The 25,352-nt window shown below is 42.6% G+C and overlaps 1 protein-coding gene across 3 annotated transcripts in view; it reads right to left on the bottom strand.

Moving 5' to 3' along the window:
- The window catches only part of KIAA0513 (KIAA0513 ortholog), a 93,255-nt gene that overhangs the window by 41,844 nt on the left and 26,059 nt on the right, over nt 1-25,352 (bottom strand). For all 3 annotated transcript variants that reach the window (XM_043981796.1, XM_043981797.1, XM_043981795.1), the window contains one exon: nt 19,936-20,072. The gene's annotated coding sequence lies outside the window, so the exon portion shown is untranslated. The remainder of the gene's footprint in view (nt 1-19,935; nt 20,073-25,352) is intronic.

Below are 25,352 nucleotides of genomic sequence, written 5' to 3'. Positions count from 1 at the left end.
GCTGTGTGACCCTGGACAAGTCACTTAACCCCTCAAAAAAAAAAAAAAAGACAGAGAAGGAAGGCCTTCAGCCCTTTAGGTGGGAACTCTTATGGAGGATTTGTGAAAGGATTGTTAAGATTCTCACAAGGGGGGGCAGCTAGATGGCGCAGTGGTTAAAGCACTGGCCCTGGATTCAGGAGTACCTGAGTTCAAATCCGGCCTCAGACACTTAACACTTACTAGCTGTGTGACCCTGGGCAAGTTACTTAACCCCCATTGCCCCGCAAAAAAAAAAAAAAAAAAAAAAAAAAAAAAAAAGATTCTCACAAGGAGCAGAATTACCTAGCATGAGAAGGCAGAGGTGAAGTATGAGTTGTTCTAGTGAAAGGAGAAGCCAACATCAATGAGACTGTGAATTCAGTTCATTTAACCTCTAGTTCTCCTATCTAAGGAGGCTCACTGTTGAGCTACATTGACTAAGGGCTAAAGCATCCCCCTCCCAATTGTGTGTCATCTGCAAATATGCAAGGGGATTGGGGATTGGACTTTGAGACAAAAAGTTGGGATTCTAACCATGTCCTTGGACAAGTGACACCCCCTGTCTGGTGTGAGACAAGTAAAGCTCCTCTCAAGGTCTTCAGCATGTAAAATAATGAAGTCAGGATTTATCATTAAGGTCCCTTTCCAGCTCAGACATTGTGTTCTAAGGTTGCTCCCAGGTCTGCCGTCTGATGCTAAGAGGTCACTTTCCTGTTCTGACATCCTATAGCTGAATGGGGTATCTTATCATCTAGGCATCAGGGCATTGTTTTAGACCAATAGTGTCACCCTCAAATAGAAACAGGGTTCCTAAACTATACATAAGGACAGATCCCTGCTGGATGCATATTGACTTAGAAAACCGCATATTAACATTATATTCTACTGTATTTTTATTTATTTTGCAACACCATCATATATTTATTGTTCTCATTATTGGACTAGTTCATCTCCTCTGGTCACACATGTCCTCACTATCTTTTACTTGACTTCTCACATACAGATGAAATTAATTTTTTTTAATTGTTTAATTATTTCCTTGAGGTAGAGTGATGCAAGGAAAGGACATTGGTTCAAATTCTGGCTTTGTTATGTATTCCCTGAGAGATGTCAGGCAAGTTATTTTCCCTTTTCCTCTGTGGACTCTGAGTTTCCTCTTCTATAAAATGGAGAGGTTGGACTAAAGCTTTGGGAACCCCTGGGACTCAGGGGATCTGGGAAGTCAAAACTATTTTTATAATACAAAGATCTTTTCTTTCTAATATTTATAGATATAACCCACATAAATCAAGCTCTTTAGGGTTCTCAATAATTTTTAAGGGTATATAAAGGAGTCCTGAGGCCAGAAAGGATCACTAGTTCATCTCTAAGGTCCTTTCCTGTCCTAAATCCTCTGGGCCTAAAACAGTGGTACTTCCGGAAAGGAGGAGGAATCTGGGACCCAGGAAGTTCAACTCACCCTGTAGGAAAATGTCCCATCAGGGACATGAGCCAGGAAGGCTAATATGTAAATTAACAGAGGTTATAGAAAAACCTCATCAGCCATCCCATGCCCATTCTCTCCCACACTCACCAAATGGTTCTTATTCCAGCAGTGCCTCCCAATCATGAGGAAAAATTACTTCCACATCTCTCCTCCTGCATGCCACAAATAATTAGCATCAGCAGTGAAGCTGGCTGCTCCCGCAGTGCCCATAGGCATCTGTTAACACACTGATGCTCCCCTCGTAATTCCTCTCTGTGCCCTTCCAAACCTCACCCCCTCCCACTTCCCCTTTCCGGTCACAAGTGAAAACCACAACATTAGCAACCCTGCCTGTGGGGTCCAGGTTGGGCTGAACATTTGCATGATGATGCTGCCAGATCCTTGTCCTAACAGGGACACTTCAGCAACCTTTTCGGTTAGAGGCCATTAAAAGCTGTAATTAAAAAGACACCCCATGTTGTTTCCCAGTTCTTTTGTTTGGAAACCACAAGAGCCTTTTTCATTTCAGTTTCCATCAGATGATGACTAGCTCAACTCGGTAATTCCTAACAAAAGAAACCTGCTTATTGCTTTCTGGCTGAGTGATAATTGCCTTCGCTTCAGAACTGGGGTGCTATGTGACCATTCTCGTTTGGGGCTGTGAAGTGATTGCCATTCAAATGACTGACTAAACGCAGTCCCTGTTAAAATAAAAATCCAACAAATTGAAAGAAATTCAGAGAAAATCCAAGAGGGTCTGATTTACTAGTGTGTTTGGAAAGGCAGTTCTCACGAGATACTCTCAAGATTCCATGACCTCTGACTGCCACAGACCCACTCCCTCCAACAGAGTCCTGAACCAAGAGCATCAAAGGGTATATGGTCAAAGAAATGGTGGTAGTTGAACTCAGAACGGGTCATTCTCACCCAAACCCTTAAGCATTTTTCTATGGTTTCGACTCATGGTTTGAAATGGGCAACTGTTCTATGAGGAATAACTTCTGGAGGCTGCATAATATAGTGGGAGGAATAGTGGACCATCATTTGGGGAGTGGCTGAACAAATCATGGCATGAAAATGTAATGGACTAGCTTGTAATAGATAGAGCTTGTAAGAAATGACGGGGTCAGGGAGGCAGTTTGAGAGAAACTTGGGAATGTATGAATGGATTCAGAGTGAAGTTAGCAGAATCAGAACAATTTATACAGCAACTACACTAAAAAGAAAAAACATTTTTGAGAGACTTAAGAACTCTAATCACTGCAATGATCGGCTGTAATTCTAGAAGACCATGTGGACTTCCCACCTCCTTTCTCTGACGTGATGGACACAGGGTGCAGATGGAGACACATATTTTAGGGCCCGACCATGTGGGAATTTGTTCTGCTTGAATCTCCACATTTGTTACAAGAACTTGGTTTTTCTTTTATTCCCCCTCCCCAAAGTAAGAGATAGGGAAGAAGGGGCATAGGGATAGAGTAGTTTTGTTTTGTTTTTTTGGGGGGGGTTTTTGCGGGGCAATGGGGATTAAGTGATTTGCCCACAATCACACAGCTAGTAAGTGTCAAGTGTCTGAGGCCGGATTTGAACTCAGGAACTCCTGAATCCAGGGCCGGTGCTTTATCCACTGCATCACCTAGCCACCCCCTGATAGAGTAGTTTTTTTTAAAATGAGGAAAAGAGACACACTGAAGTATTTTTTTCCCAATCACTGAAGAGAAAAGGCCAGAAAGAATCCCAGAGAAGCAAGACAGCTTTGAAAGTTACATGTTAAATTTATTATATATTTAAAAAGAAAAACAAACTGTATATAATAGGCATCTGTGGTTTGGTGTAAAGTCCCCTCTTTCCATTCCACTAGGCATATGAAAATGCCTATTTTATTTGGCATTTGTTAAGTTCAAATTAACCAAAAAAAAAATGTGTTTAAGGTAGCACTTGAGCTGAGTTTGGAAGGAAACCAGGGGTTCCAAGAGGTCAAGGTAAGTGCAAAGAACCACTTGATTTGGGGCCAGAGGACAAGAGTCCCCAGCTCTGCTCCCCACTACTTGCATGATCTTTGAAAAGTCCCATCCTTTCCCTGGATCTCAGTTCTATCTCTAAAATGAGGGAATTAGACTTTGTTGTTGCTGTTGTTGTTCAGTCCTTTTCAGTTATGTTTGATGTTTTGTGAGTCCACTTAGGGATCTCTTGGCAAAGATTCTGGAGTGGTTTGCCATTTCCTTCTCCAGCTCATTTTACAGATAGGGAAACTGAGGCAGAGTTGAGTGATTTGCCCAGAGTCACACAACTAGCCAGTGTGTAAGGCCAGATTTGAACTCATGAAGATGAGTCTTTCTCCTTCCAAACCAAGTGTTCTGTCTACTGTGCCACCCAGCTGCCCCTTGGGGATTAGACTAGATGATCTCTAAGGGCCTTTCCAGATTTAAATCCTATGATGCTGCAATGGATCTATACAACCTAAATTGTGAGTGTTTATTCAACTGCAGGCAATATCTGCATTATCTCCCTGACGGCAGTTCTCTATGTATCCTGCCCCCTTCCTCCACTGCTCCCAGCCAACAGCTTTCAAACACAATGGCCACCCCACTACCATGTTTTCCTACCATCATACTGGATACACAGGAGGGATGAATGACTTGACAAAGACAACCAGATCCCATGCCTGTTCTGTGCTCCTGCCTTACTCTCAGAGAGAGATAAAGACAGCTCTGAGCAAAAGAAACTGTAATAATACAGTAATGTTGTTTTCCCTTCAATCAAACAATAAAAACTTATCGCAGTGGATAAAGCACTGGCCCTGGATTCAGGAGTACCTGAGTTCAAATCTGGCCTCAGACATTTGACACTTACTGTGTGACCCTGGGCAAGTCACTTAACCCCCATTGCCCGCAAAAAACCAAAACAAAACAAAAAACAAACTTACTGCCACCTATCAAGTGTCTAGCATTGTTGGGAGTTACATTAGTAAGATATGGTCCTCACCTTCTAGCTAGAGAGTCCATACAGGTGAACCATCTAAACAATTCAAGATAAGTTCTAATTAAGGATTTGATTGTGCATGAAGGGTAAGATCAATCAGGGCTGGAGCCATTAATGAAAGGCTCCTTCAGGGATCTATAGAATAGTGGAAGGAGCCCTGGCCTGGCAGTTGGGAAACTTGGGTTTGAGTCCAGGCCCTGCTATACTTGACTAGCCCCATATGACTTTGGACAAGAAAACTCTGGACCTCAGTTTCCTCATTTATAAAATGGGAATAGTATTTGCACTCCCTGAAAGCAAGCCTACAGGGTTTCCCTCTGACTAGTACTAAAAGTAACCACTTGGAACCTTGTCCTTTGACTTGAGGACAAAGCAAGAAACATCAAGCAAAGCCTTATCATGGTGGGGAAAAATCTAGGCTTAATATAGGGTTCTGATGTTTACTAACTGGCTGTGGGAAAACTACTAAAAAAAATCCCAGAGCAGTTGGGTGGCACAATGGATAAAGCACCAGCCCTGGATTTAGGAGGACCTGAATTCATATCTGACCTTAAATACTTGACACTTACTAGCTGTGTGACCCTGAGCAAGTCACTTAACCCTCATTGTCCTGCCCAAAATAATAATAATAATAATAATAATAATAATAATAATAATTAAAAAATTAAATTGTAAAAATTAATTTAATTGGGGCAGCTAGGTGGCGCAGTGGATAGAGCACCAGCCCTGGAGTCAGGAGGACCTGAGTTCAAATCCAACCTCAAGCACTTAACACTTACTGGCTGTGTGACCCTGAGCAAGTCACTTAACCCCAATTGCCTCACTAAAAAAAAAAAAAAAAGAAGCTTGAAAAATTACCCAGCTGTGAGGGTTTGCTGCAAAGCACAGGACTCCCTGCAGGGAGGGGAGCAGGGCAGGGGGTAGGGAGGGTCGCTGTGCTTATAATGACAAAATCATAGACTTGGAACCGGGAGGAATATGAGAAGCCATGTAGGTGTCTTGGACCCCTTTGACAATCTGGTGAAACCTATGGGCCTCTTCTCTTTTGTGTGTGTGTGTGTGTGTGTGTGTGTGTGGCAATTGGGGTTAAGTGACTTGCCTAGGGTCACATAGCTAGTAAGTGTTAAGTGTCTGGAGCTGGATTTGAACTCAGGTCCTCCTGACTCCAGGGCTGGTGTTCTATCCACTGCGCCACCTAGCTTTCCGGGCCTCTTCTTTTAATGGTGTTTTTCAATACATAGAATTACAAAGGAAAACAAATAAGATGAAAATATTGTTATTAAAATATTTTTTAAAATAAGTTCATGAGGAACACCTGGGTGGTACAGTAGATAGAGCACCAGACCAGTCAGGAGGACCTGAGTTCCAATCTAGCCTCAGATACTAGCTGAGTCAAACTGGGCAAGTCACTTAACCCTGATTGCCTCTTCCCTCCCTCCAAAAAAAAAAAAAAAAGAAGTTCATGAACCCCCAGGTGAAGAACCCCTGATCTAGCCTCACCCCATCATTTTACAGATGAGGAAAGTGAGGGTTACAGTTGTCAAGTGACTTGTCCAAGGTCATACGATATGCAGGGTCCTTTGACTTTGAATCTGGTGTTCTTTGCACAGCATCACACGGTTTCTTAAATAAGGGTATGACTAACAGGTGAGGAGCAGCTGGACCCAAATGGAGTCTCAAGTGACTTGCCCTTCCATCCCCCTCTGGGGAGCTCAGAGGAATGAAGCATACTTTTATCCTCCCGACACAGAAGATAGCCACATTCTCCCCCACAATCTCATTTTGCTGCTCTACTATCTTTAAGGAAATGCCCACTTTATTTTGGTATTTTTTTAAAGGGGGCTCATGATTGATAGTGAATTAGGGCTGACTCACTTACTCCAGGAGCCAAACCTTAATCTCTAACCAGGCCAGCCTGGAGGGGTTATGAGGGACTTTCCCAGAGCTTCCAGGGTAGCAGATGTTAGGGAGCAAGGCAAGGTGATGGGGGTTTGTGCAAAGCTTTGTTCAATCTCTAAATTTGGTGCATCTGGGGCTCCACAAAGAGCTAGTTTGAAAAGAATGTGATCAGAGGAAAAGCCATGGAATCACAGTATCAGAACTGGAAGAGAACACAGAAACCATCTAATGGGGCCTCTCGTTTCACAGATGAGGAAACTGGGACTGAGGGAAGTTAAATAGCTTGCCCAAGGTCACATAGGCAGTAGATGATAAAAATAGACTTTGAACCCCTAGTTCAACTGTACCACGAGGCAGCCAAGTGGCACAGTGGGCTTGGAGTCATGAAGACCTGAGTTAAAATCTGACCTCAGATACTTACAAGCTGTATGATGCTGGGTAAGTCACTCAACCTGTCTGCCTCGGTTTCCCCAATTGAAAAATGGGAATAACAACAGTGACTACCTCCCAGGGTTGTTGTGAGGATTGAGATATTTGTAAAGGCACTTAGCACAGTGCCTAGCACATAGTAGGCTTTTAGCAAATGTTTATTTCCTTTCTCCTTTCTTTCCAAGTCAAAGGCTTACCCTGAAAGATAGCATTACATTGCCCTGCTGGCTCCTCACTGTCTACAGGTTTAAAGCCAAGTCCCTTAGCCAGGTCAAGGCCTTCCCCAACAGGAACCTGCCTGGCAGCCTGCTATGATGGGAAGAGCAGGAGACCCATATTAGAGAGCAAGTTTCAACAACTACCTGTATGACCACAGGCGGGTCCCTTTAATCTGTTGTTGTTTCATCAGCTGTAAAATGACAATAGTGATACTTGATTCCCTACTTCCGCTTGAATAAGAATTGGGATTTATAGTGATCCCCTTGCTTAATTTCTGCATACGCCTCTTACAGGCTTCCCAGTCCCTTTGTATCCTTTAGCAAGGTCCTCCAAGCCCTTGGCTCCATGATTCCCAACAACCAACTTTGTCCAACCTTGAAGACCTGTTTAAACTCTCTTCTCGGTCTCCTCCCGCCCTAGATTTTCCTGCACTTCCAGTCCCTTAGAATAATAATTTATGTCCCACATTCTTCCTGCTCAGCAGGTTCCTGAGGTTGAGTCCATACAAAGAATGGTATAATTTAATTGACCACTTCAACCCCCAAGGCCATAGGAAAGGCAGCATCTCTGGGCTTCTCCCTAGCTAGACCAGGCAAGGCAGAGAAGGATGCTATGATGCTGAAGTTGTACTGGCTTTACCCCCGCGTTGTTGTTGGAGGTGGTCCTAGGAGGAAGGAGGGGTGGAGGCAGGAAACATCCTTTCCTACCTGGGTAGAATAGCAGGGTAGGGCCCTCTAGAGCCCCCATTTCCCATATGGAGTGTGGACTCAGCTAGCTGGGGTGTACCATAGGTCCCTCACTGCCTTTCCTCTCCTTTCCTCCATTACTGACCTCATAAATATCAATAAGTGTCTACTGGAGCAGCTCTGGTTACAGCAACAGTGGCCTGGCAGAGCTTTTAACAAAGAAAATGTTGGCATTGGGGATTGAAGCCCCTGGAGAAAAGAAGATCCCATTTGTCCGCTTGACTGAACAATGCCAGTGCAAAATTGAAATTTGCAAGTTCAGACACCATGTTCCAAAGAGGCTTAAGTGTTAGGCCTCCCAACTGATTGTACCGGTATTGATTTTTCTGGATTCTGTTCTAATCATTCTGTAAGAATAAACAGCCTCTTCCATTTAAAAAATAAACCAAAATCATTCCCCGTTCCTTAGCTTGTTCGTAAGAGAGCACAAACATCATAAATAGATGAGGCCAGGAGCAACCGGATCCACATTCTTTCTGTGATATGTGATCAGGGAAAGCCAATTTCTCCTCCTGGGCCTCAGTTTCCTCCCCTGTAAAAGGAGAAGCTTGGGCCAGATGATCTCTAAGGTGCTTTGCAGCTCTAAATCCTGGGGTCTTTTGTTCATCAGAAATGGATGTGGTGTTGTAGAGTTCATTATTCATCTAGACTTAAAGCACTAGACTGAGAGCAGGGCTTGTTTTGCTCACCTTGAATAAGAAAACACACATTGAGTGCTTTCACACAACTGGAATAACCAATGTCTGGAAGCATTTGGCTTTAGGTCAGTTGGTATCAATCTGACTTCCTTTGGCTAGTTATAGATATTCCTCTGTCTTACCCACGCTCTGCCTATATTAGGAGATTAAAGAAATACTCAAAGTTCTAGACAAAGGGCAGGGGCAGACAGCTCTAGGTGGTGGGCGCTCAGAAAACATCTGGAAATTGGTGGTGGGCGTGTTAACAGGTCTTTGGAGGGGGGTGGCAAATATAGACATTCTCCATACTTCAGCCTCAGTCAACTGGATTCAAGAAAAACTCATTTTTACAAAGTTTATGAAAGGAAAGCAGCAGTTATCCCAGACTAGAGCAAAACACATAGCATAACCCACCCACTCCCAAAGTTTGCCAACCTAAGAAGCAAAGATTTAGGGTTGAAAATAACCTCAGGCATCATCTAGACTATCCCCCTTGTTTTACTCACGAAGGAACTGAGATCAAAGAGGTTAAGTGACTTACCTAATGTCATACAGGCGAGTAAGTGGAAGGAGCAGAATTCAAACTCGCATCCCCTGACTTATAATTCAGTGATCTTTTCATTGCACAGCACAGCCTATGGTGTTTCCTTTCCCCATCATGCTAACTCTGCACATGCTCCCCATATCCCACCATAGAACCTTAGAAATCATCGAATGTGACTGCTTGTGCTCTGTGATCATCTCTATTCTGTCCTGTAGATGGCATGTTTGATCCTAGGTGTTTGCCCGATGTCTCCCCCATTAAACCATTGGGTTCTGTGACACTCAGGACTATCTTCTCGCCTTTCTTTGTATCTCCAGTACTTAGCACAGTGCCTAGTAGGCACTTAATAAATATTTGTAGACTTGACCCAATGAAACCCCTTCATTTTATGGAGACTTGGAGAGGGAGACTTGCCTCAAAAATAGTGACAACCTCTTTTTCCCAAAGGGAAAAGGACCCACATGTACAAAAATATTTATACCGGCTCTTTTTGTGGTGGCAAGGAATTGGAAATTGAGGGGCTGCCCATCAACTGGGGAATGGCTGAACAAGTTGTGGTATATGAATGGAATGGAATTCTATTGTGCTGCAAGTGAATTTCAGAGAAACTTGGAAGGACTTGCATGAACTGATGATGAATGAGATGAGCAGAATCAGGAGAACATTGTACACAGTATCAACAACAATGTGTGTTGATCAACTGTGATAGACTTGATTCTTCTCGGCAATATAATGATACAAGATAGTTCCAAAGGACTCATGATGGACAAGACTCTCCAAATCTAGAAAAAAAGAACTGTGGAATACAAATGCAGATTGAAGCATACTATTTCTTTTGGTTTTTGGTACTGTTGTTTTTCTTTTTTGACGTTTTTCCTTTTTCCTCCGATTCTTCTCTTATGACTAATACAGAAATATGTTTAATGTTATTGTACATTTATAACCTATATCAATTTACTTGCTGTCTTGGGGTGGGGGAAGGGAGGGGAGGGAAGGAGAAAAATTTTTGTTTGTTTGTTTTGGGTTTTTTTGCGGGGCAATTGGGATTAAGTGACTTGCCCAGGGTCACACAGCTAGTAAGTGTCAAGTGTCTGAGGTCAGATTTGAACTCAGGTCCTCCTGAATCCAGGGCTGGTACTCTATCCACTGCGCCACCTAGCTGCCCAGGAAAAAATTTCGAAACTAGAAATCTTATAAAAACAAATGTGAAAACTATCTCTACATGTAACTGGACAATAATAAAATACTTTTATACTAAAAAATGCAATTTAAAAAAATAGTGACAACCTGTGATGTGAACCGAGGTTTCCTCACTTATCCCAGGGTTATCACACCCCTACTTGCTACTTCCGGACCAAGCAGTATGCATCATCAGCTAAATACGGTAATTAATTCTTTCCTGACCTCTATTCATTCCTGATGCAGAAGATAGCAAGAATTAATCTCAGTTACATATGAGTAGTCAGTCCAAAAAAAAAAGTGATATTAAATACCTACTATGAGGGGCAGCTAGGTGGCATAGTGGATAAAGCACCGGCCCTGGAATCAGGAGTACCTGAGTTCAAATCTGGCCTCGGACACTTGACACTTACTAACTGTATGACCCTGAGCAAGTTACTCATCCCTCATTGCCCCCACAAGAAAGGAAGGAAGGAAGGAAGGAAGGAAGGAAGGAAGGAAGGAAGGAAGGAAGGAAGGAAGGAAGAAATGAATAAGTAAATGAATGAATGAATGAATAAATGAATAAATAGATAAATAAGTAAATAAATGAATAAATAAATAAATAAACAAATAAATAAATAAACAAATAAATAAATAAATAGTTGCTGAATTAGATTGTTAACCACAAGGAGGCAACCCAGTCAGGCATCAAGAGTGAGCAATACGGGGCAGCTAGATGGTGCAGTGGATAAAAGCACCAGCCCTGGATTCAGGAGTACCTGAGTTCAAATCCAGCCTCTGACACTTGACACTTACTAGCTGTGTGACCCTGGGCAAGTCACTTAATCCCCACTGCCTTGCAAAAAAAAAAAAAAAAAAAGAGTGAGCAATACAATATGGCGAGCCCAAGGGCTGTGAAACATTAAAAAAACAAAAAAATAAATAAGGGCGTCCACCCTATTGGGTGGGTCCTGTGCAGGAAATTGCCAAACGCTGCATAAGATAAGTAAATTTGGAAGAAGACTCACATCAATGAGTACAATACAGGACAATATCTGGGACACAGCAAGTGCTTCATAAATGTCCTTGGAATTGGGTTGAAGAGAAGACAGTTATGCAGAGAACAAGACTGTAAAGGATCCACAGATCATCCAGTTAGATCTAGAGCAGAAAGGGACCTCATCAGCTATCTAGTCCAAGTCCTTTTTGAAGAAGAGGAAAGTGAAGCCCAAAGAAATGAAATGATTTGCCCAAGACCATACAAGTCATATCAGAGCCAGGATTTGGACTTGGGTCCTCTGGTTCCACTCTGGGAATCTGTCTCCTCCCTAATCACAATGATAATGGAGAGGAAGATGGCAAAGGCTACCTGCTGGGAGTTTTGTTGGTTAATTTCCCTTCAGGATTTCTAAAGAAAGAACAGAACAGATCAGGTGCTTTTGTTTATGCAACAGGGACCCAATTAACCCAGGCAGGGTGGAGCAGAGTGAACCCTTCAAACATATCTAAAGGCAAACACTCCTTCATCTGGGTGAGGCACTAAGGAGGTGAGAGGAACAAGAACAGGAGGATATGGTCTCTCTCTTCTGGCATTTAACCCTTAGCCCTTGGGGAGGGGCATCCGGAGATGCCTCAGTGAGAAGGAACAAGCCTAGGTGTTTTCCTTTCTACCCAGAACCACCAGGTTCTCAGAAAGGTCACAGCGCCTGGAGGAAAAGACAGCAAGAAGATAAAACTGACAAATATTGCGAAACCTAAAAAGAGATGTATAATTTGCAGTGAAAAACATCTGCACATGGGCTGACTCTCCTCGGGAGTGACCACCTCCTTTTTCTCGCAAAGCCTTGTACTGACCAGTTCTGCACTACAGATCTGAGAACCCAGGAGGCTAGAGCAGAGAGGGAGGTTTAGAGCCAAGAATGTCAGACCTGGAGGGGTGTTAGAACATACTAATAGGGGCAGCTAGGTGGCGCACTGGATAGTGCACTGGCCCTGGAGTCAGGAGTACCTGAGTTCAAATCCGGCCTCAGACACTTAACACTTACTAGTTGTGTGACCCTGGGCAAGTCACTTAACTCCAATTGCCTCACTAAAAAAACAAAACAGAACATACTAATATTCCCACGACTCACACACAAGGTGGAACTTAGACCTGGAACTGGGATGGTGTTCTATGGGAATTGAGCTAAGGTGGTACAAATTGGAAAAAGGGGATATGTTCTCCATGCACTGGGGAGTGAGTTTGTGATTATTCCCTTTGAAGTAAATATTCCTTTGTAAACATTTAAAATATGCTAATATATTTCTTCAAGGTTTACAAAGCATTTTTGTCACGAGTCCTCTGAAGTAATCTTATCCAACTTCATCATTTTACGGGGGTGGGGGGGGTGGGGGGGGTGGAACTATTTTTGGAACTATTTTGCCCAAGGTCACATAGCAAGCTAGTAGCAGAGTTAGGACCAGAATCTAAGATTTCTGCATCCTAGGCTAATAATGCTCCATTTGACCAGCCTTGATATAATCATACAAAATAGGAAAAGTCTCTTGGCCCCTGCTATTCTACATCCTGGAAATTCTCTCATCCTCCTTGGCTGTCCCCCCCACACCTCCCCAAATGGGCCAGGAAACACATTACCGCTTCAATGTTGTAACTCAACCTTGTCCCTAAGGGAGGCATTAGCTCCCAAATAAGAAAAGAACAGTTTTCTTGGCCCAAATCCATCCACTGAGTCAGCCACACTTTCTCCCAGTTAGCTTCTTTCTTCTCTCTTGCTCCTTGTATTTAATCAATGACCAGATCTTATTGATTCTACCTCTCTAACTTCCCTCCCATCAACTCCTCTCCACTCTGTGGGCTACCACCCTAGGTCGGTCCCTTATTGCATCTCACCTGAACAACTGTACAATATAGGAATGACCATTATATCATACCATATCATATATCATTATTTGTTATATCATATAGAATATAGAATATAGTTCATTGATCTAGGCAACTGTCAGAGTAGAAAATCTCTCTACTAATGCCGGTCCACATTTTCTCTACAATTTATAGTTTTAGAGAGCCATCTGGAGCACTGAAAGGTTTAGTGATTTGCCTAGGTCACACAGCCAGTGTGTCACTTGAACAAGGACTTCCTGGTTCTGAGGTCAGCACTACCCATTAGGTCATGCTGCCCCCATTTCAACTGGCCTCCCTGCTTCCATTCTCTTTACTACTGAAACCATCCCTCGTACAGCTGCTGAAATCATCTTCCTATGGAACAGAGTTTCCTCTGCTCAAAAAACTTTCAACAATTCCTTGGTCTAATTTATTCAGGATGTCCCAAAAGTCTCAGTGCCATTTTAAGCTATTAAACCTTAAAACTTTTTTTTTCTCTCTCTCTCTCTCTCTTTTTTTTTTTTTTTTTGCGGGGCAATGGGGGTTAAGTGACTTGCCCAGGGTCACACAGCTAGTAAGTGTTAAGTGTCTGAGGCTGGATTTGAACTCAGGTACTCCTGAATCCAGGGCCAGCGCTTTAACCACTGCGCCATCTAGCTGCCCCCAAACCTTAAAACTTTAAGCTTAGGGGGCAGCTAGGTGGCACCAGCCCTGGATTCAGGAGGACCCGAGTTCAAATCTGGCCTCAGTCACTTGACACTTGCTAGCTGTGTGGCCCTGGGCAAGCTACTTAACCCTCATTGCCCCACAAAAAAGAAAAGAAAAGAAAGGAAAAGAAGAGAAAAAGAAAGGGAAGAGAAGGGAAGGGAAAGGAAAGGGAAAGGAAGGGAAGGGAAGAGAAGGGAAGGGAAAGGGAAAGGGAAAGGGAAAGGGAAAGGGAAAGGGAAAGGGAAAGGGAAGGGGAAGGGGGAAGGGGGAAGGGGGAAGGGGGAAGGGGGAAGGGGGAAGGGGGAAGGGGGAAGGGGGAAGGGGGAAGGGGGAAGGGGGAAGGGGGAAGGGGGAAGGGGGAAGGGGGAAGGGGGAAGGGGGAAGGGGGAAGGGGGAAGGGGGAAGGGAAAGGAAAAAGGTAAAGGAAGGGAAGGGAAAGGAAAGGAAAAAGGGAAGGGAAGGGAAGGGAAGGGAAGGGAAGGGAAGGGAAGGGAAGGGAAGGGAAGGGAAGGGAAGGGAAGGGAAGGGAAGGGAAGGGAAGGGAAGGGAAGGGAAGGGAAGGGGAAAAGGGAAGGGGAAAAGGGAAGGGGAAAAGGGAAGGGGAAAAGGGAAGGGGAAAGGGAAGGGGAAAAGGGAAGGGGAAAAGGGAAGGGGAAAAGGGAAGGGGAAAAGGGAAGGGGAAAAGGGAAGGGGAAAAGGGAAGGGGAAAAGGGAAGGGAAGGAGAAAAAAAACCTACTTCTAAGGGGCAGCTAGGTGGCGCAGTGGATAAAGCACCGGCCCTGGATTCAGGAGAACCTGAGTTCAAATTTGACCTCAGACCCTTCACATTTACTAGCTGTGTGACCCTGGGCAAGTCACTTAACCCCCATAACCCTGAAAAAAAACAAAAACCTCCTTACCTCCTTCTTCCCTAGTAAAGCTGTATCCCTAGCGCCTACCAAACAGTAGGTGCTTATAAGTGTTTGCTGAACTGAAATGGAGTTTAGGGCTGCCTGGATTCGAGTCAATTAAGTATCTACTATGTGCTAAGCACCAGAGATAAAAACACAGAATGAAACGGTCCATGCTTACATTCTATTTGGGGGAACAACATGCACATCAGTATGAAATCTATGCAAAGTCATCTTTGGTGGGAGGGCACAGATCTGGTAAAAAGCACCGTTTAATTAAAAATAGACATTCCAGAAGGTACAATGGGAGGACTGGGGGAGAGACACCGGAGACGTGGGGATGATGGGAATAGATATGACAGAGCAAGGAGTGGTGCTCATGGAAATCTTCAGCCTAGCCAGTCGACATCTCTGGAACACAAAGATATTGAGCACGATCATAGGGGAGGAGATTGCCATGAATTTCACAGTAGCAAAGGTAAGGTTGATTTGATTATCATTCCCTGGGAAAGCAATGGAAAGGGAAGATAGGAGTAGGTGTATGTTAACAGAGCAGATGCCCTGTCCCTGGTTCGACTAGACTGTTAAGTGGAGTCCTGGGTTCAGGCATTTGACTCATTACAATAGCATCCCAGGCTCTAAAGGCTATCCTCTATATACCACTGCCAGAACAATCTTAAAAACAATGTTTTAAGAAGTCACTTCATCACTCAAGAATCTGCCAGGGCTCCCTATCACCTGTTGGGTCAAATGCAAAACCTGAGCCAGATGACACCATCTTACTCATACAATATAATCTCTATTCCCTAGAATGGGCCTTTTGCTCTAACTAGATCACCCTCTCCTTACTGTTACCCCAAGTATGTCATACCAATGTTTTCAGGAAAAACATCCATTCCCTTTCTCTCTGTTGTTGTTAGCCTTACTCTCTCCTCCAGAGTGGCAAGATATATATCAGGGGGGCAGCTAGGTGGCACAGTGGATAAAGCACCAGCCCTAGATTCAGAAGGACCCCATTTCAAATCCGGCCTCAGACACTTGACACTTACTAGCTGTGTGACCTTGGGCAAGTCATTTACCCCTCATAGCCCCACCCAAAAAAAAAGATATATATCAGGATGAATGGAGAAAGCCCAGGATGCTTAAGGCAATTGGGGTTAAATGACTTGCCCAGGGTCCCACAGCTAGTAAGTGTCTGAGGGAATATTTGAACTCAAGTCCTCCTGACTCCAGGGCCAGGGCTTTATCCACCATGCCATCTAATTGCAATACTTTCTTAAAGGCCCAAATCAATGTTCCTTCTTTCAAGGAGACTTATCCAATGGGTGTGTAGATATAGATATATATAGATATATACATTTTTATATTTTTGTACACACAGGAGTCAGCTGGCAATCCACTGAAAGCAAATTTAATAGACTGACTACCCCAGGGATACAATAACTCTCCATAAATGTCAAAAGAGCCAGAGGAAGGTCTCAAATAGGTTGACCAGTGCCTCTATAAAGGATTCATGGAAACAAATGGACAAAAATCAGATTTAGAAGGAAGGGATGAATGAATGAAGAATCTTTACTGATGCAGGCAGTACCTACATTGACAAATCCATTGATTTCAACTATGGATACAACAAGAACAAGGAGAACAAAGAGTGAAAATTTTAAAACATTATAATTGTACTCATGGGCTCCCATAGCCATACTGCATTTAAAAGTAAACAAATCATCTTTTTAAAAATACTTGGGAACAAGGCATGAGCAGCACTTATTTATATTTATGTGAAAAGCTGCCAAAACAAACATATACTTAAACAGCTTTAGAAAGCTTGCCTTAAGTGTATTGATTGGTTATCTCCTTGCTAGGTCTTCTCTAAGTCTCTCCTTTCCCCATGGGACTCTAACTTATGGTTTGAAATTGGAGCCAATTTTCTGGCTTCACCTCAAATGTTTTAACTGAAAGCCTATCCCTCTTGGTCCGTTCTTTATTTGAGTGGGGAAGCTATTTTTAAGAGTGGTCTGATTATGAATATTTGTTACAAGGGTTTTTGTTTTTCTTTCATAATGGAGGGAGTAAAAATTTTTGTTAATTGAAAAAAATTAAATTAAGTATTGTCTGAGAGGACCCAGCAAGATATTAGCAAAAGGAAACCCGGGGAGGGGGGGGGGGAGCTATGTGGCACAGTGGATAAAGCACCAGCCCTGGATTCAAGAGGACCTGAGTTCAAATGCAACCTCAGACACTTGACATTTACTATTTGTGTGACCCTGAGCAAGTCACTTAACGCTCATTACCCCACAAAAACAAAAACAAAAAAAGGAAGCCCACAGGCCCAGAATGCACATGCATGGAAGACATACAGTTGAATATTTCTAAACCATTCCTTTATTAATTTTTTTTTAATCCTAGGATTCATTGTTTCATCAGCCTGGGTTTGCCTTCTTCAACAAACTGAAACTCCTTTACATCTTGGGTGATGTTTTTTTAGTTATTCTGGCTGAAAAGTTCACTGCCCTGCAGATACTTTATCTTTCTGTAAAATTTCTTTTTTTTGTGAGGCAATGAGGGTTAAGTGACTTGCCCAGGGTCACACAGCTAGTAAGTGTCAAGTGTCTGAGGTCGGATTTGAAATCAGGTCCTCCTGAATCCAGAGCCGGTGCTTTATCCACTGCGCCACCTAGCTGCCCCAGGCCTGCAGATATTCTAAAGATGAGCTTCTTCACCCTGGGTTCTCAGGCAACAAGACAAGACTGGCTCTTACTGGAAATCATCTAGGCTTGACCCACTAGGATCTACCAGAATAAGCAGTCCATTAACTTAGTCTGAATGGGCAAGGTCACTATCTCCATGCCACAGTGAGATATCACAGGGCTTCAGCAGAGGTTGTACAAGCATTTAAGTGCATCCACTTGAAATTCTACAAAATGACCCTAGAAGTTTCTTCTATTATACCAAGCTACAGTAAAACCTAAAGACTCTCAATTGCTCCAAGCGTCCCAATCGAAAAACATTTTTCCTTCCCTGGGATATGACTTTCTGCTGAGAAAGTTATCAATCCATAGGAAGGCAGATAATAATGGCTCTAGGGTAAGCAAAGCATCGACAAATAGAACTTTGTACCCTAGGATCTCTGAACCAACTCTGTTTCAGCTTTTTTTTCTTTTCTCTTTGAATTCACCGGCATGAGGAATTCCCAGTTTGGAAGAACCCTGCTGCTATTGCAGATCAGGTACTCCCATAACCCATAATCCTAAGGGAGTTGCCCGTGGCACAGACAGTTTGAGGGACTTGCGCCCAATGCTATTATGAGTTAGAATCAGGACTCGAACATGCATCTTCCTAACTCCAAAGCTGGTCCTCTTTCTGTTATGTCTTGCGTCTCCAAGTAACAAATCTATTAAGTAAAGGGAATTGACCTCAAAGTCCAGCAGATTTGGGTTTAAGTGCTGCCTCTAACAAATATTAGCTATGTCCCTGGGGCTAATCTCTTAATTTTTGTAGTGCTCTAAGGCATCTCTAAGACCATCAATGCAGAGTAGGTGTGGAAGAAAGAGGAGGGAATAGACCCAATGGGAACTCCCTCCATTCCTTTCACCCCTGCTACAGAGTTTTCAACAAGAAAACAAAACAAAGCAATTGCATGTTTATATTGGGCCTTAACAGTTCCTAAGCTAACATTTCACAGGCTAATGTCCAACTAAATTTTTCATGCTCAAGTGTTCTATGCTTTCATTCATTGACCAACGAATATGGCACCCTAGCCAATCATGCAATTCTAACCATAAAGCATTGTTTTAGGGATCTGGGATAGACATTCTACCTGTGATTTCATTGTGGTCAGAAGCTCCTAGTGAGGAAATTCCCTCTACCAATGCAGGGTCAGTACCCTTTCTGCCACAGACAGTAGAGTCTCAGAGTGGCCTAGGGCATTGAGAAATTAAATGATTTGTCCAGGGTCACAGAGCCAGAACTGTGTAGGTTTTCAGGATAGATCTCCATCTACACTTCTACACTCTGCCTCTTGAAACTGGTGTTAACCAATATTTTATGTAACATGTAAACATACACTGTATATAACATATAACATTGTATATATGTGTGGACCCCACTCCAACCACAAAAAAGGGTCCCACCCCTTCAGCGACCAGGCAAGTTCCCAAGAATATAAGCATAGAAGGCCATGAAAACATTCCCCAGCTTAAGTTAAATGAATTCATTTCAACAGAATTTAAGGACTTATGTTCAAGGCATCATGAAAATAAACAAAGGTAAACATAACATTGTCTACATTCTCTTAGTGGAAAGTCATGCATAGGATTTAAAGCTAAAAGGGACCTTGGGGCTTATCTGGCCCAACCCTTGTCTCTGGAGATGTCATCACTGAGGTCAAGATAGACTGTGAAATGTGCTCAAGGACACAGTAAGTGACAGCCAGGATATAAACCTAGTGCTAAACCCAGGGCTCTGTTTACTCATTTCTTCACATTTTCCCAAAGCAATCTACCCACAACTCTCTTTCTCTCCTTCACTCCCCAACATTTTCTATCTCAAATCAAGCATATTTTTGTTTATAGATTTTCAAATCAAGTGTATTTATGTATATAAATATCTCCATAAAAACCTAATATGGTACGCCAGCCAATCATTCAATTCTAACCATAAAACATTGTTTTAGGTACCAGGGTCTTAAGAGTGAGAATGGGTTGTGTTTTTTTAATTATCTGTATCCCCAGCACCCAGCACAGTGCCTAGCACTAAATGATAAATGATTTTTTAATTAATCAATAGTCGCTACCCTTGAGAAAGTCTAGTTGGGGAAGTCAACAGGTCAAAAGTCTCTGCTTTGTCTTCCTAGTCTTTATGGCTCTTGTTCATCTCTTTGCAAAAACTTCTTTTTTTAGTGAGACAATTGGGGTTAAGTGACTTGCCCAGGGTCACACAGCTAGTAAGTGTCAAGTGTCTGAGGCCGGATTTGAACTCAGGTCCTCCTGAATCCGGGGCTGATGCTTTATCCACTGCGACACCTAGCTGCCCCTTTCTTTTTTTTAAAAGAGTTTTTTTCGGGGCAGCTAGGTGTCGCAGTGGATAAAGCATCGGCCCCGGATTCAGGAGGACCTGAGTTCAAATCCGGCCTCAGACACTTGACACTTACAAGCTGTGTGACCTCGGGCAACTCACTTAACCCTCACTGCCCCACCAAAAAAAGAAAGAGAAAGGAAGAAAGGAAGAAAGGAAGAAAGAACTTCTAATCTGAATTCTATGTAATTATAATGTTCAAATGTGGTCCCAAAAAAGAAATATGAAAATATACCTACCTCCTTTCTTTGAAGAAATGGGGGGCTTTGGATGGGGAAGATGTGTAGATTGTCAGACTTGACCTTTGTGTTGGTTGGTCTTGTCAAACTGCCTCCTTCCTGTTTCCTTTTTCTCCTTTGTTATATGAGTTGGTTTCCTGGGTGGGGAGGAATACATGGGGACACGAAGGCAATGTAAAAACCAAAGATAACAAAAAAATTGAAAAAAAATGTTGAGTCATCAATATGATTGTCACCCCTGCCAGAGTTTTCAATATGGTGTCCTGCTTCCTGATAACTAAGATGGTCTGGTCTTCCTTACCTTGAGATGAACTGAAATCACATAGTTATTCCTAAGATTGATTGTTGAGTATTCTTTGGCAAACAAATTACTTTGTGGTCACCTTTTTTATAGTGAATTAAATTGGGGGCAGCTAGGTGGCGCAGTGGATAAAGCACTGGCCTTGGATTCAGGAGGACCTGAGTTCAAATCCAGCCTCAGACACTTGGCACTTACTAGCTGTGTGACCCTGGGCAAGTCACTTAACCCCAATTGCCTCACCAAAAAAAAAAAATATATATATATAAAATTAAATTAGCTTTGTCAATCGGTCAAACAATGAGCATTATTAAATATTTACTGTAAGTACAAGGAGGTCACATTCTAATGGGGAAAATGTGCAAAAAATATACATGCAAGATATACACAGTATAAATAGAAAGTGTTTTTTAAAGCTTCACTTCCATTTGGTCAATGGGCCTGAGGGTACCAGGGATCTAAAATAGCCTTAGTTTCAAACACAAGCTGAATTTTGACCTAGAAGACTCCTGGACTGCATTCCTAAGAACAAGAACAAAGAAAGTTTGTCATGTGAGACTCTTCTTTGAATACAACTCTGTCCAAAGCACCTCCCTTATAAATTGGCTTAGATTGAATCACATTGGATCAGCGTTCCTCAATGTCTCTGCTATCATTCTTGCCCAGAAATCCACTAACTACCTCTCTGACCCTTCCTCTCTCTAGACCCCAAATTGCCTTTCTCCTATAAAATTGGATTAGAGGAAGAGTGAAGTTGGAATCTATGAACGTGTATGTGTGTAATGTTTTAATAATTAAATTTCATGATTGTTTTTTTTAATCCTACAAAAATCCTAATAAAAGCATCATGCTAAGAAGAGCTCCCCAGGCTTCAACAGACTGTCAAAGGGGTCCATGGCACAAAAAGTTATTAAGGACCCCTGGTCTAGTGGCAGCTAGGTGGTACAGTGGATAGAACAATGGCCTGGGGGTCAGGAGGACCTGAGTTCAAATCCACCCTCAGTCACTCAAACCTGATTACCTAATTTCAAAAACAAAAACAAAAACCTTCCCGAGGCCCCTTTCTAGATCCTAAATCGAGGCTTGAACCCTAAATCTGATGCTGTGTTTTCCCATATTATGATTAGACTTTTCCAAAAATCACAATACATGAAATCTAGAGATCTTTCCCCTCTATAATTTACACCAAAAAAGTTTTTTTTTTTTTCTCCCTGGATGACCCCCCTCCCCCATACTACACAGTGGTTCTTCATATTTAAATGTTTCCCTCCCACAGCAACCAGAGCTGCTTATCATGGGGACAAACTGCTTGTTACCCCCCTTAGTTTGGTCATCACTAGATCATAACTCAGCTGGCCTGGGAGCCAAGAAGACGTGGCCCACTTCCAGAACATACTGACTGGGATGACTTTGGGCAGGTCACTTAACTTCTCTTGATGTTTTTGGCATTAGTAGGATTATAAACTGCAGAGAAGGTGTGCACCTGCATTTTTAGAAGAAAGATAGTGAAACTCCTCAACCACTTATGGTACTAGACTGATGAGCTAATTCAGTTATCTAGATGAACTTTGGGGCTTCTAAATGTGAACTGCTAGCTAGAGGGAGGGAACAGTGGGAAGAGGAACAGGAGAAGCCAGTTCTTTGTTTTAATGAGTTCATGGTGTAGCAAAATGTGCACTGAGCTGGGAGTCATGAGACTGGGTTGGGGGGGGGGGTCCCATCTCAGTTATATCATTGACAAGTCACTTCTGTTCTTAGGTTCTCAGTTTCTTCATCTGTAAAATGGAGATAAACTTAGATTTTCTATCTCACAAGGGCATGGGGAAGAGAGTCAACCTTCAAGTGCTTTCAAAATTGGGATTATTGGGGGCAGCTAGGTAGCGCAGTAGACAAAGCACTAACTAGTTGGCCCTGGGTTCAGGAGGACCTGAGTTCAAATCCAGCCTTAGACACTTGACACTTAATAGCTGTGTGACCCTGGGCAAGTCACTTAACCCTCATTGCCCCACCAAAAAAAAAAAATGGGGATTATTTTATTCTCTTTTGCCTTGGGAAATTTCTATTTTTTCCCCATTTAGTCTTTGTCCTCCCTTTAAATTTGGCTTCCTCTACTCCTTATCTCATAGGGAATGTGGTGGCAAAAAACCATGAGTATCAAATGGAAATCTGATCATTGTTATTACTCTTATTTGGGCTGGAGGAATATTATTTCAGATCTGGCTTCCATCTATCTTATATTCTTTGTTTCAGATTCACATCTTGGGGTGGCCACCCCATCTCTGTTCCAGTGCCTTAACAATCAGTGTGGCTCATTTATTCTGGCATTTTCCATGCACCAGCATTAGCTTCTCAGTGGGCTCATTTCAGCTACCAAGTAATGATCCCTTGAAAGCCTTTCTATTCTCTTTTAAAAAAAATTTTTTTTCCAGCTCATTGGCCATTTTAACCACTGTTGAGTCATTTCATCTGAGTCACGGCTGGCTGTGGTACAGGGCCCAGCAGAGCTTCCTCAAACCGCACCTGGCTGGAGCAAAGCTATTGCCAAGGAATATGGACCTCTAGGCTCAATGCCCATCAATTTGCCAATCAAGGATGTTAAAGTGGATTTGTTCATTTAAAAAGAAAAAAAGGGTGGGGAGGCCTTGCTTCTCTCTCCTCTTCCCTAATTTATCTGTCTCCTTCAAATCATCCCTCTTCTCCAATGAGTCATAGAATTCTAGAGCTAGACAGGCCTTTAGATCCTACCACTCATCCTAGTATCTTTAGAAGTTTCAGAGCATCTTATGAATCAGTCCTCCAACCCCCTAAGGACTAGAACAGTTTGGCTTATGTAAGGTCTTCCCCTCCTGTCCTGTAGGTACCTGCCCGGCCACTTCTTCTACCTTTGAATCACTTCCTCCTTTGGAAGAGCAAACTGTCCCAAGGACCAAAAACATTAACTCCAAATGTGCTGCTTTTTCACAGATGAAGATGACATTACCTACTCACCTGTAATTTAAAGTAATGGGGATAGGTTGTTATGAACCATCTACATTCTCAGCGTGCCCACCTTGTAACCCATAGCAGGCATTTACAACAGGGCTGCGAGTGGCAGGAGATAGGATATGAGCCCTGGGGTCCTGGGACAGATGGTAAACTCCAGGAGTAGAAAGAACCTCAGAAAGGAAATATGGAAGGGAACCAATGATAAGCTCTGCCAACTTCGCTCTTATGCCAAGGGTCTGCCCTATATATAATCCATAGGGCAAGCAAGGTGGCAAAGTTAATAGGATACTGGGCTTGGAATAAGGAAGACTTGAATCTAGCTTCAGACGATTATCAACAGTCAACAAACATTTATTAAGTGCTGGCTATGTGACAGCTAGGTGGGGAAGTGGATAGAGCACAGGGCCTGGAAGTCAGAAAAACTCATCCTTATGAATTCAAATCCATCCTCAGACACTTAGTGGCTGTGTGACCCTAGGCAAGTCACTTAACCCTGTTTGCCTCAGTTCCTCATCTGTAAAATGAGCTTTGCGAAGGAAACCTCAAGTGGGGTCCCCAAGAGTCAGACATGACTGAAAGGACAGAACAACAAAAAGAGAATTGACAAAACTTCATGCCTGATTAGATGGGAGGAGAAGTGACAAATCAAAACTCTAGAACTCAGATGATATGCCTTCAACAAGCAACTTTACAGTATCCCTGGAAAAGCTTGGCTTCTCAAAGTTCACTTTGAACAACAACAATGACAACTGTACAGATTCTAGGGTTTGGCCCTAAAAGAATTCTTCAAAAATATCTATTCCCAGGGGGGCAACTAGGTGGCACAGTGGATAAAGCATCAGCCCTGGATTCAGGAGGACCCTTGTTCAAATCTAACCTCAGACACTTGACACTTACTAGTTAGTTGTGTGACCCTGGGCAATTCACTTAACCCTCATTGCCCCACGAAAAAACAAACAACAAAACAACAACAAAAACAACAACAAAACTATTTATTCCCCCTTCCTCATTTTACAGAAGAATCAACTTAGTCCTCAGGAGTGACTTGCCCAAGGTCACAAAGGTGACCTTTATTAGCAGAACAGAATTCAAACCCATATCTTCTTGCTTCAAGGGCTCTGCTATACAATGACTGCTCCTGGTTCAGTATTATTCATTCAGTGGAACTTTTTAATGAATACTATACCAAGTGTCACATGGGATACTGAGATGGATAAGACAATCTCTGCCCTCAAGAAGTTTACAATCCAATGTGGGTGTTACAACATATATACAAATAACAACACTAGATGATTGATTATTATGGAGGTACAACGTTTGAACAAAGTAGCAATGTACTCTAAGCATTCGGAGATCACTTGGGTGCATCAGAGGAAGCAGAAAGGAGACCTGGAAGGTTTCATAGATGGAGGGGCCATTGTTTGTACAAGGCAATTGAGAATGGACAGCATATTAAAAAGCAGAGGTATAGGCAGCTAGGTGGCACTGCGGTGGATAAAGCACTGGCCCTGGATTCAGGAGGACCTGAGTTCAAATCCAGCCTCAGACACTTGACACTTACTAGCTCTGTGACCCTGGGCAAGTCACTTAACCCTCATTGCCCCGCAAAAAAAAAAAAAAAAAAAAAATTAAAATTAAAATGCAGAGGTAGAAGGAACAGGAAGGCTAATCCAAGCAGAGGAAAGCTCCAGAGCCTAAGACACCGGGAAGAAAGTGAAAGACAAGTCAAGTAAGCAAATCTGACTAGAGCGTACATGAAGGGTAATGTGGGCATTCCCTCCAATAATGCAAATGATAATCTAGCCATGTCTGAGACTTTTAATAGACTCCTATGAGACTGAATGAAAGTTTCTTAAGGAAAGGGACTAACTCACTTTTGTATTCTATCCCCAGTCCCAAGCATAGTGCTTAGCACATAGTGGGAGCTCAATAAGTGATTACTGATTCATTTTTTTTAATAGTCAATGCCAAGATTTAAAACTAGAAAGGATCTTAAACATCCTCTAGCCTAAACATATTATTTCAATGATAAGAAACCAGATGCACAAAGAGGATGTGAACTTTTTTAGCTCACATAGGTAGTAGTAAAGAGTAGAATTAAGATATGAACCGAAATAAATTGAACCAAATTGAG

Source organism: Dromiciops gliroides, chromosome 2 (assembly GCF_019393635.1).
Source record: "Dromiciops gliroides isolate mDroGli1 chromosome 2, mDroGli1.pri, whole genome shotgun sequence".
Lineage (NCBI taxonomy): Eukaryota > Metazoa > Chordata > Mammalia > Microbiotheria > Microbiotheriidae > Dromiciops > Dromiciops gliroides.
Note: the sequence above shows the minus strand (reverse complement) of the source record. Positions and strands in the feature narration are given on the sequence as shown.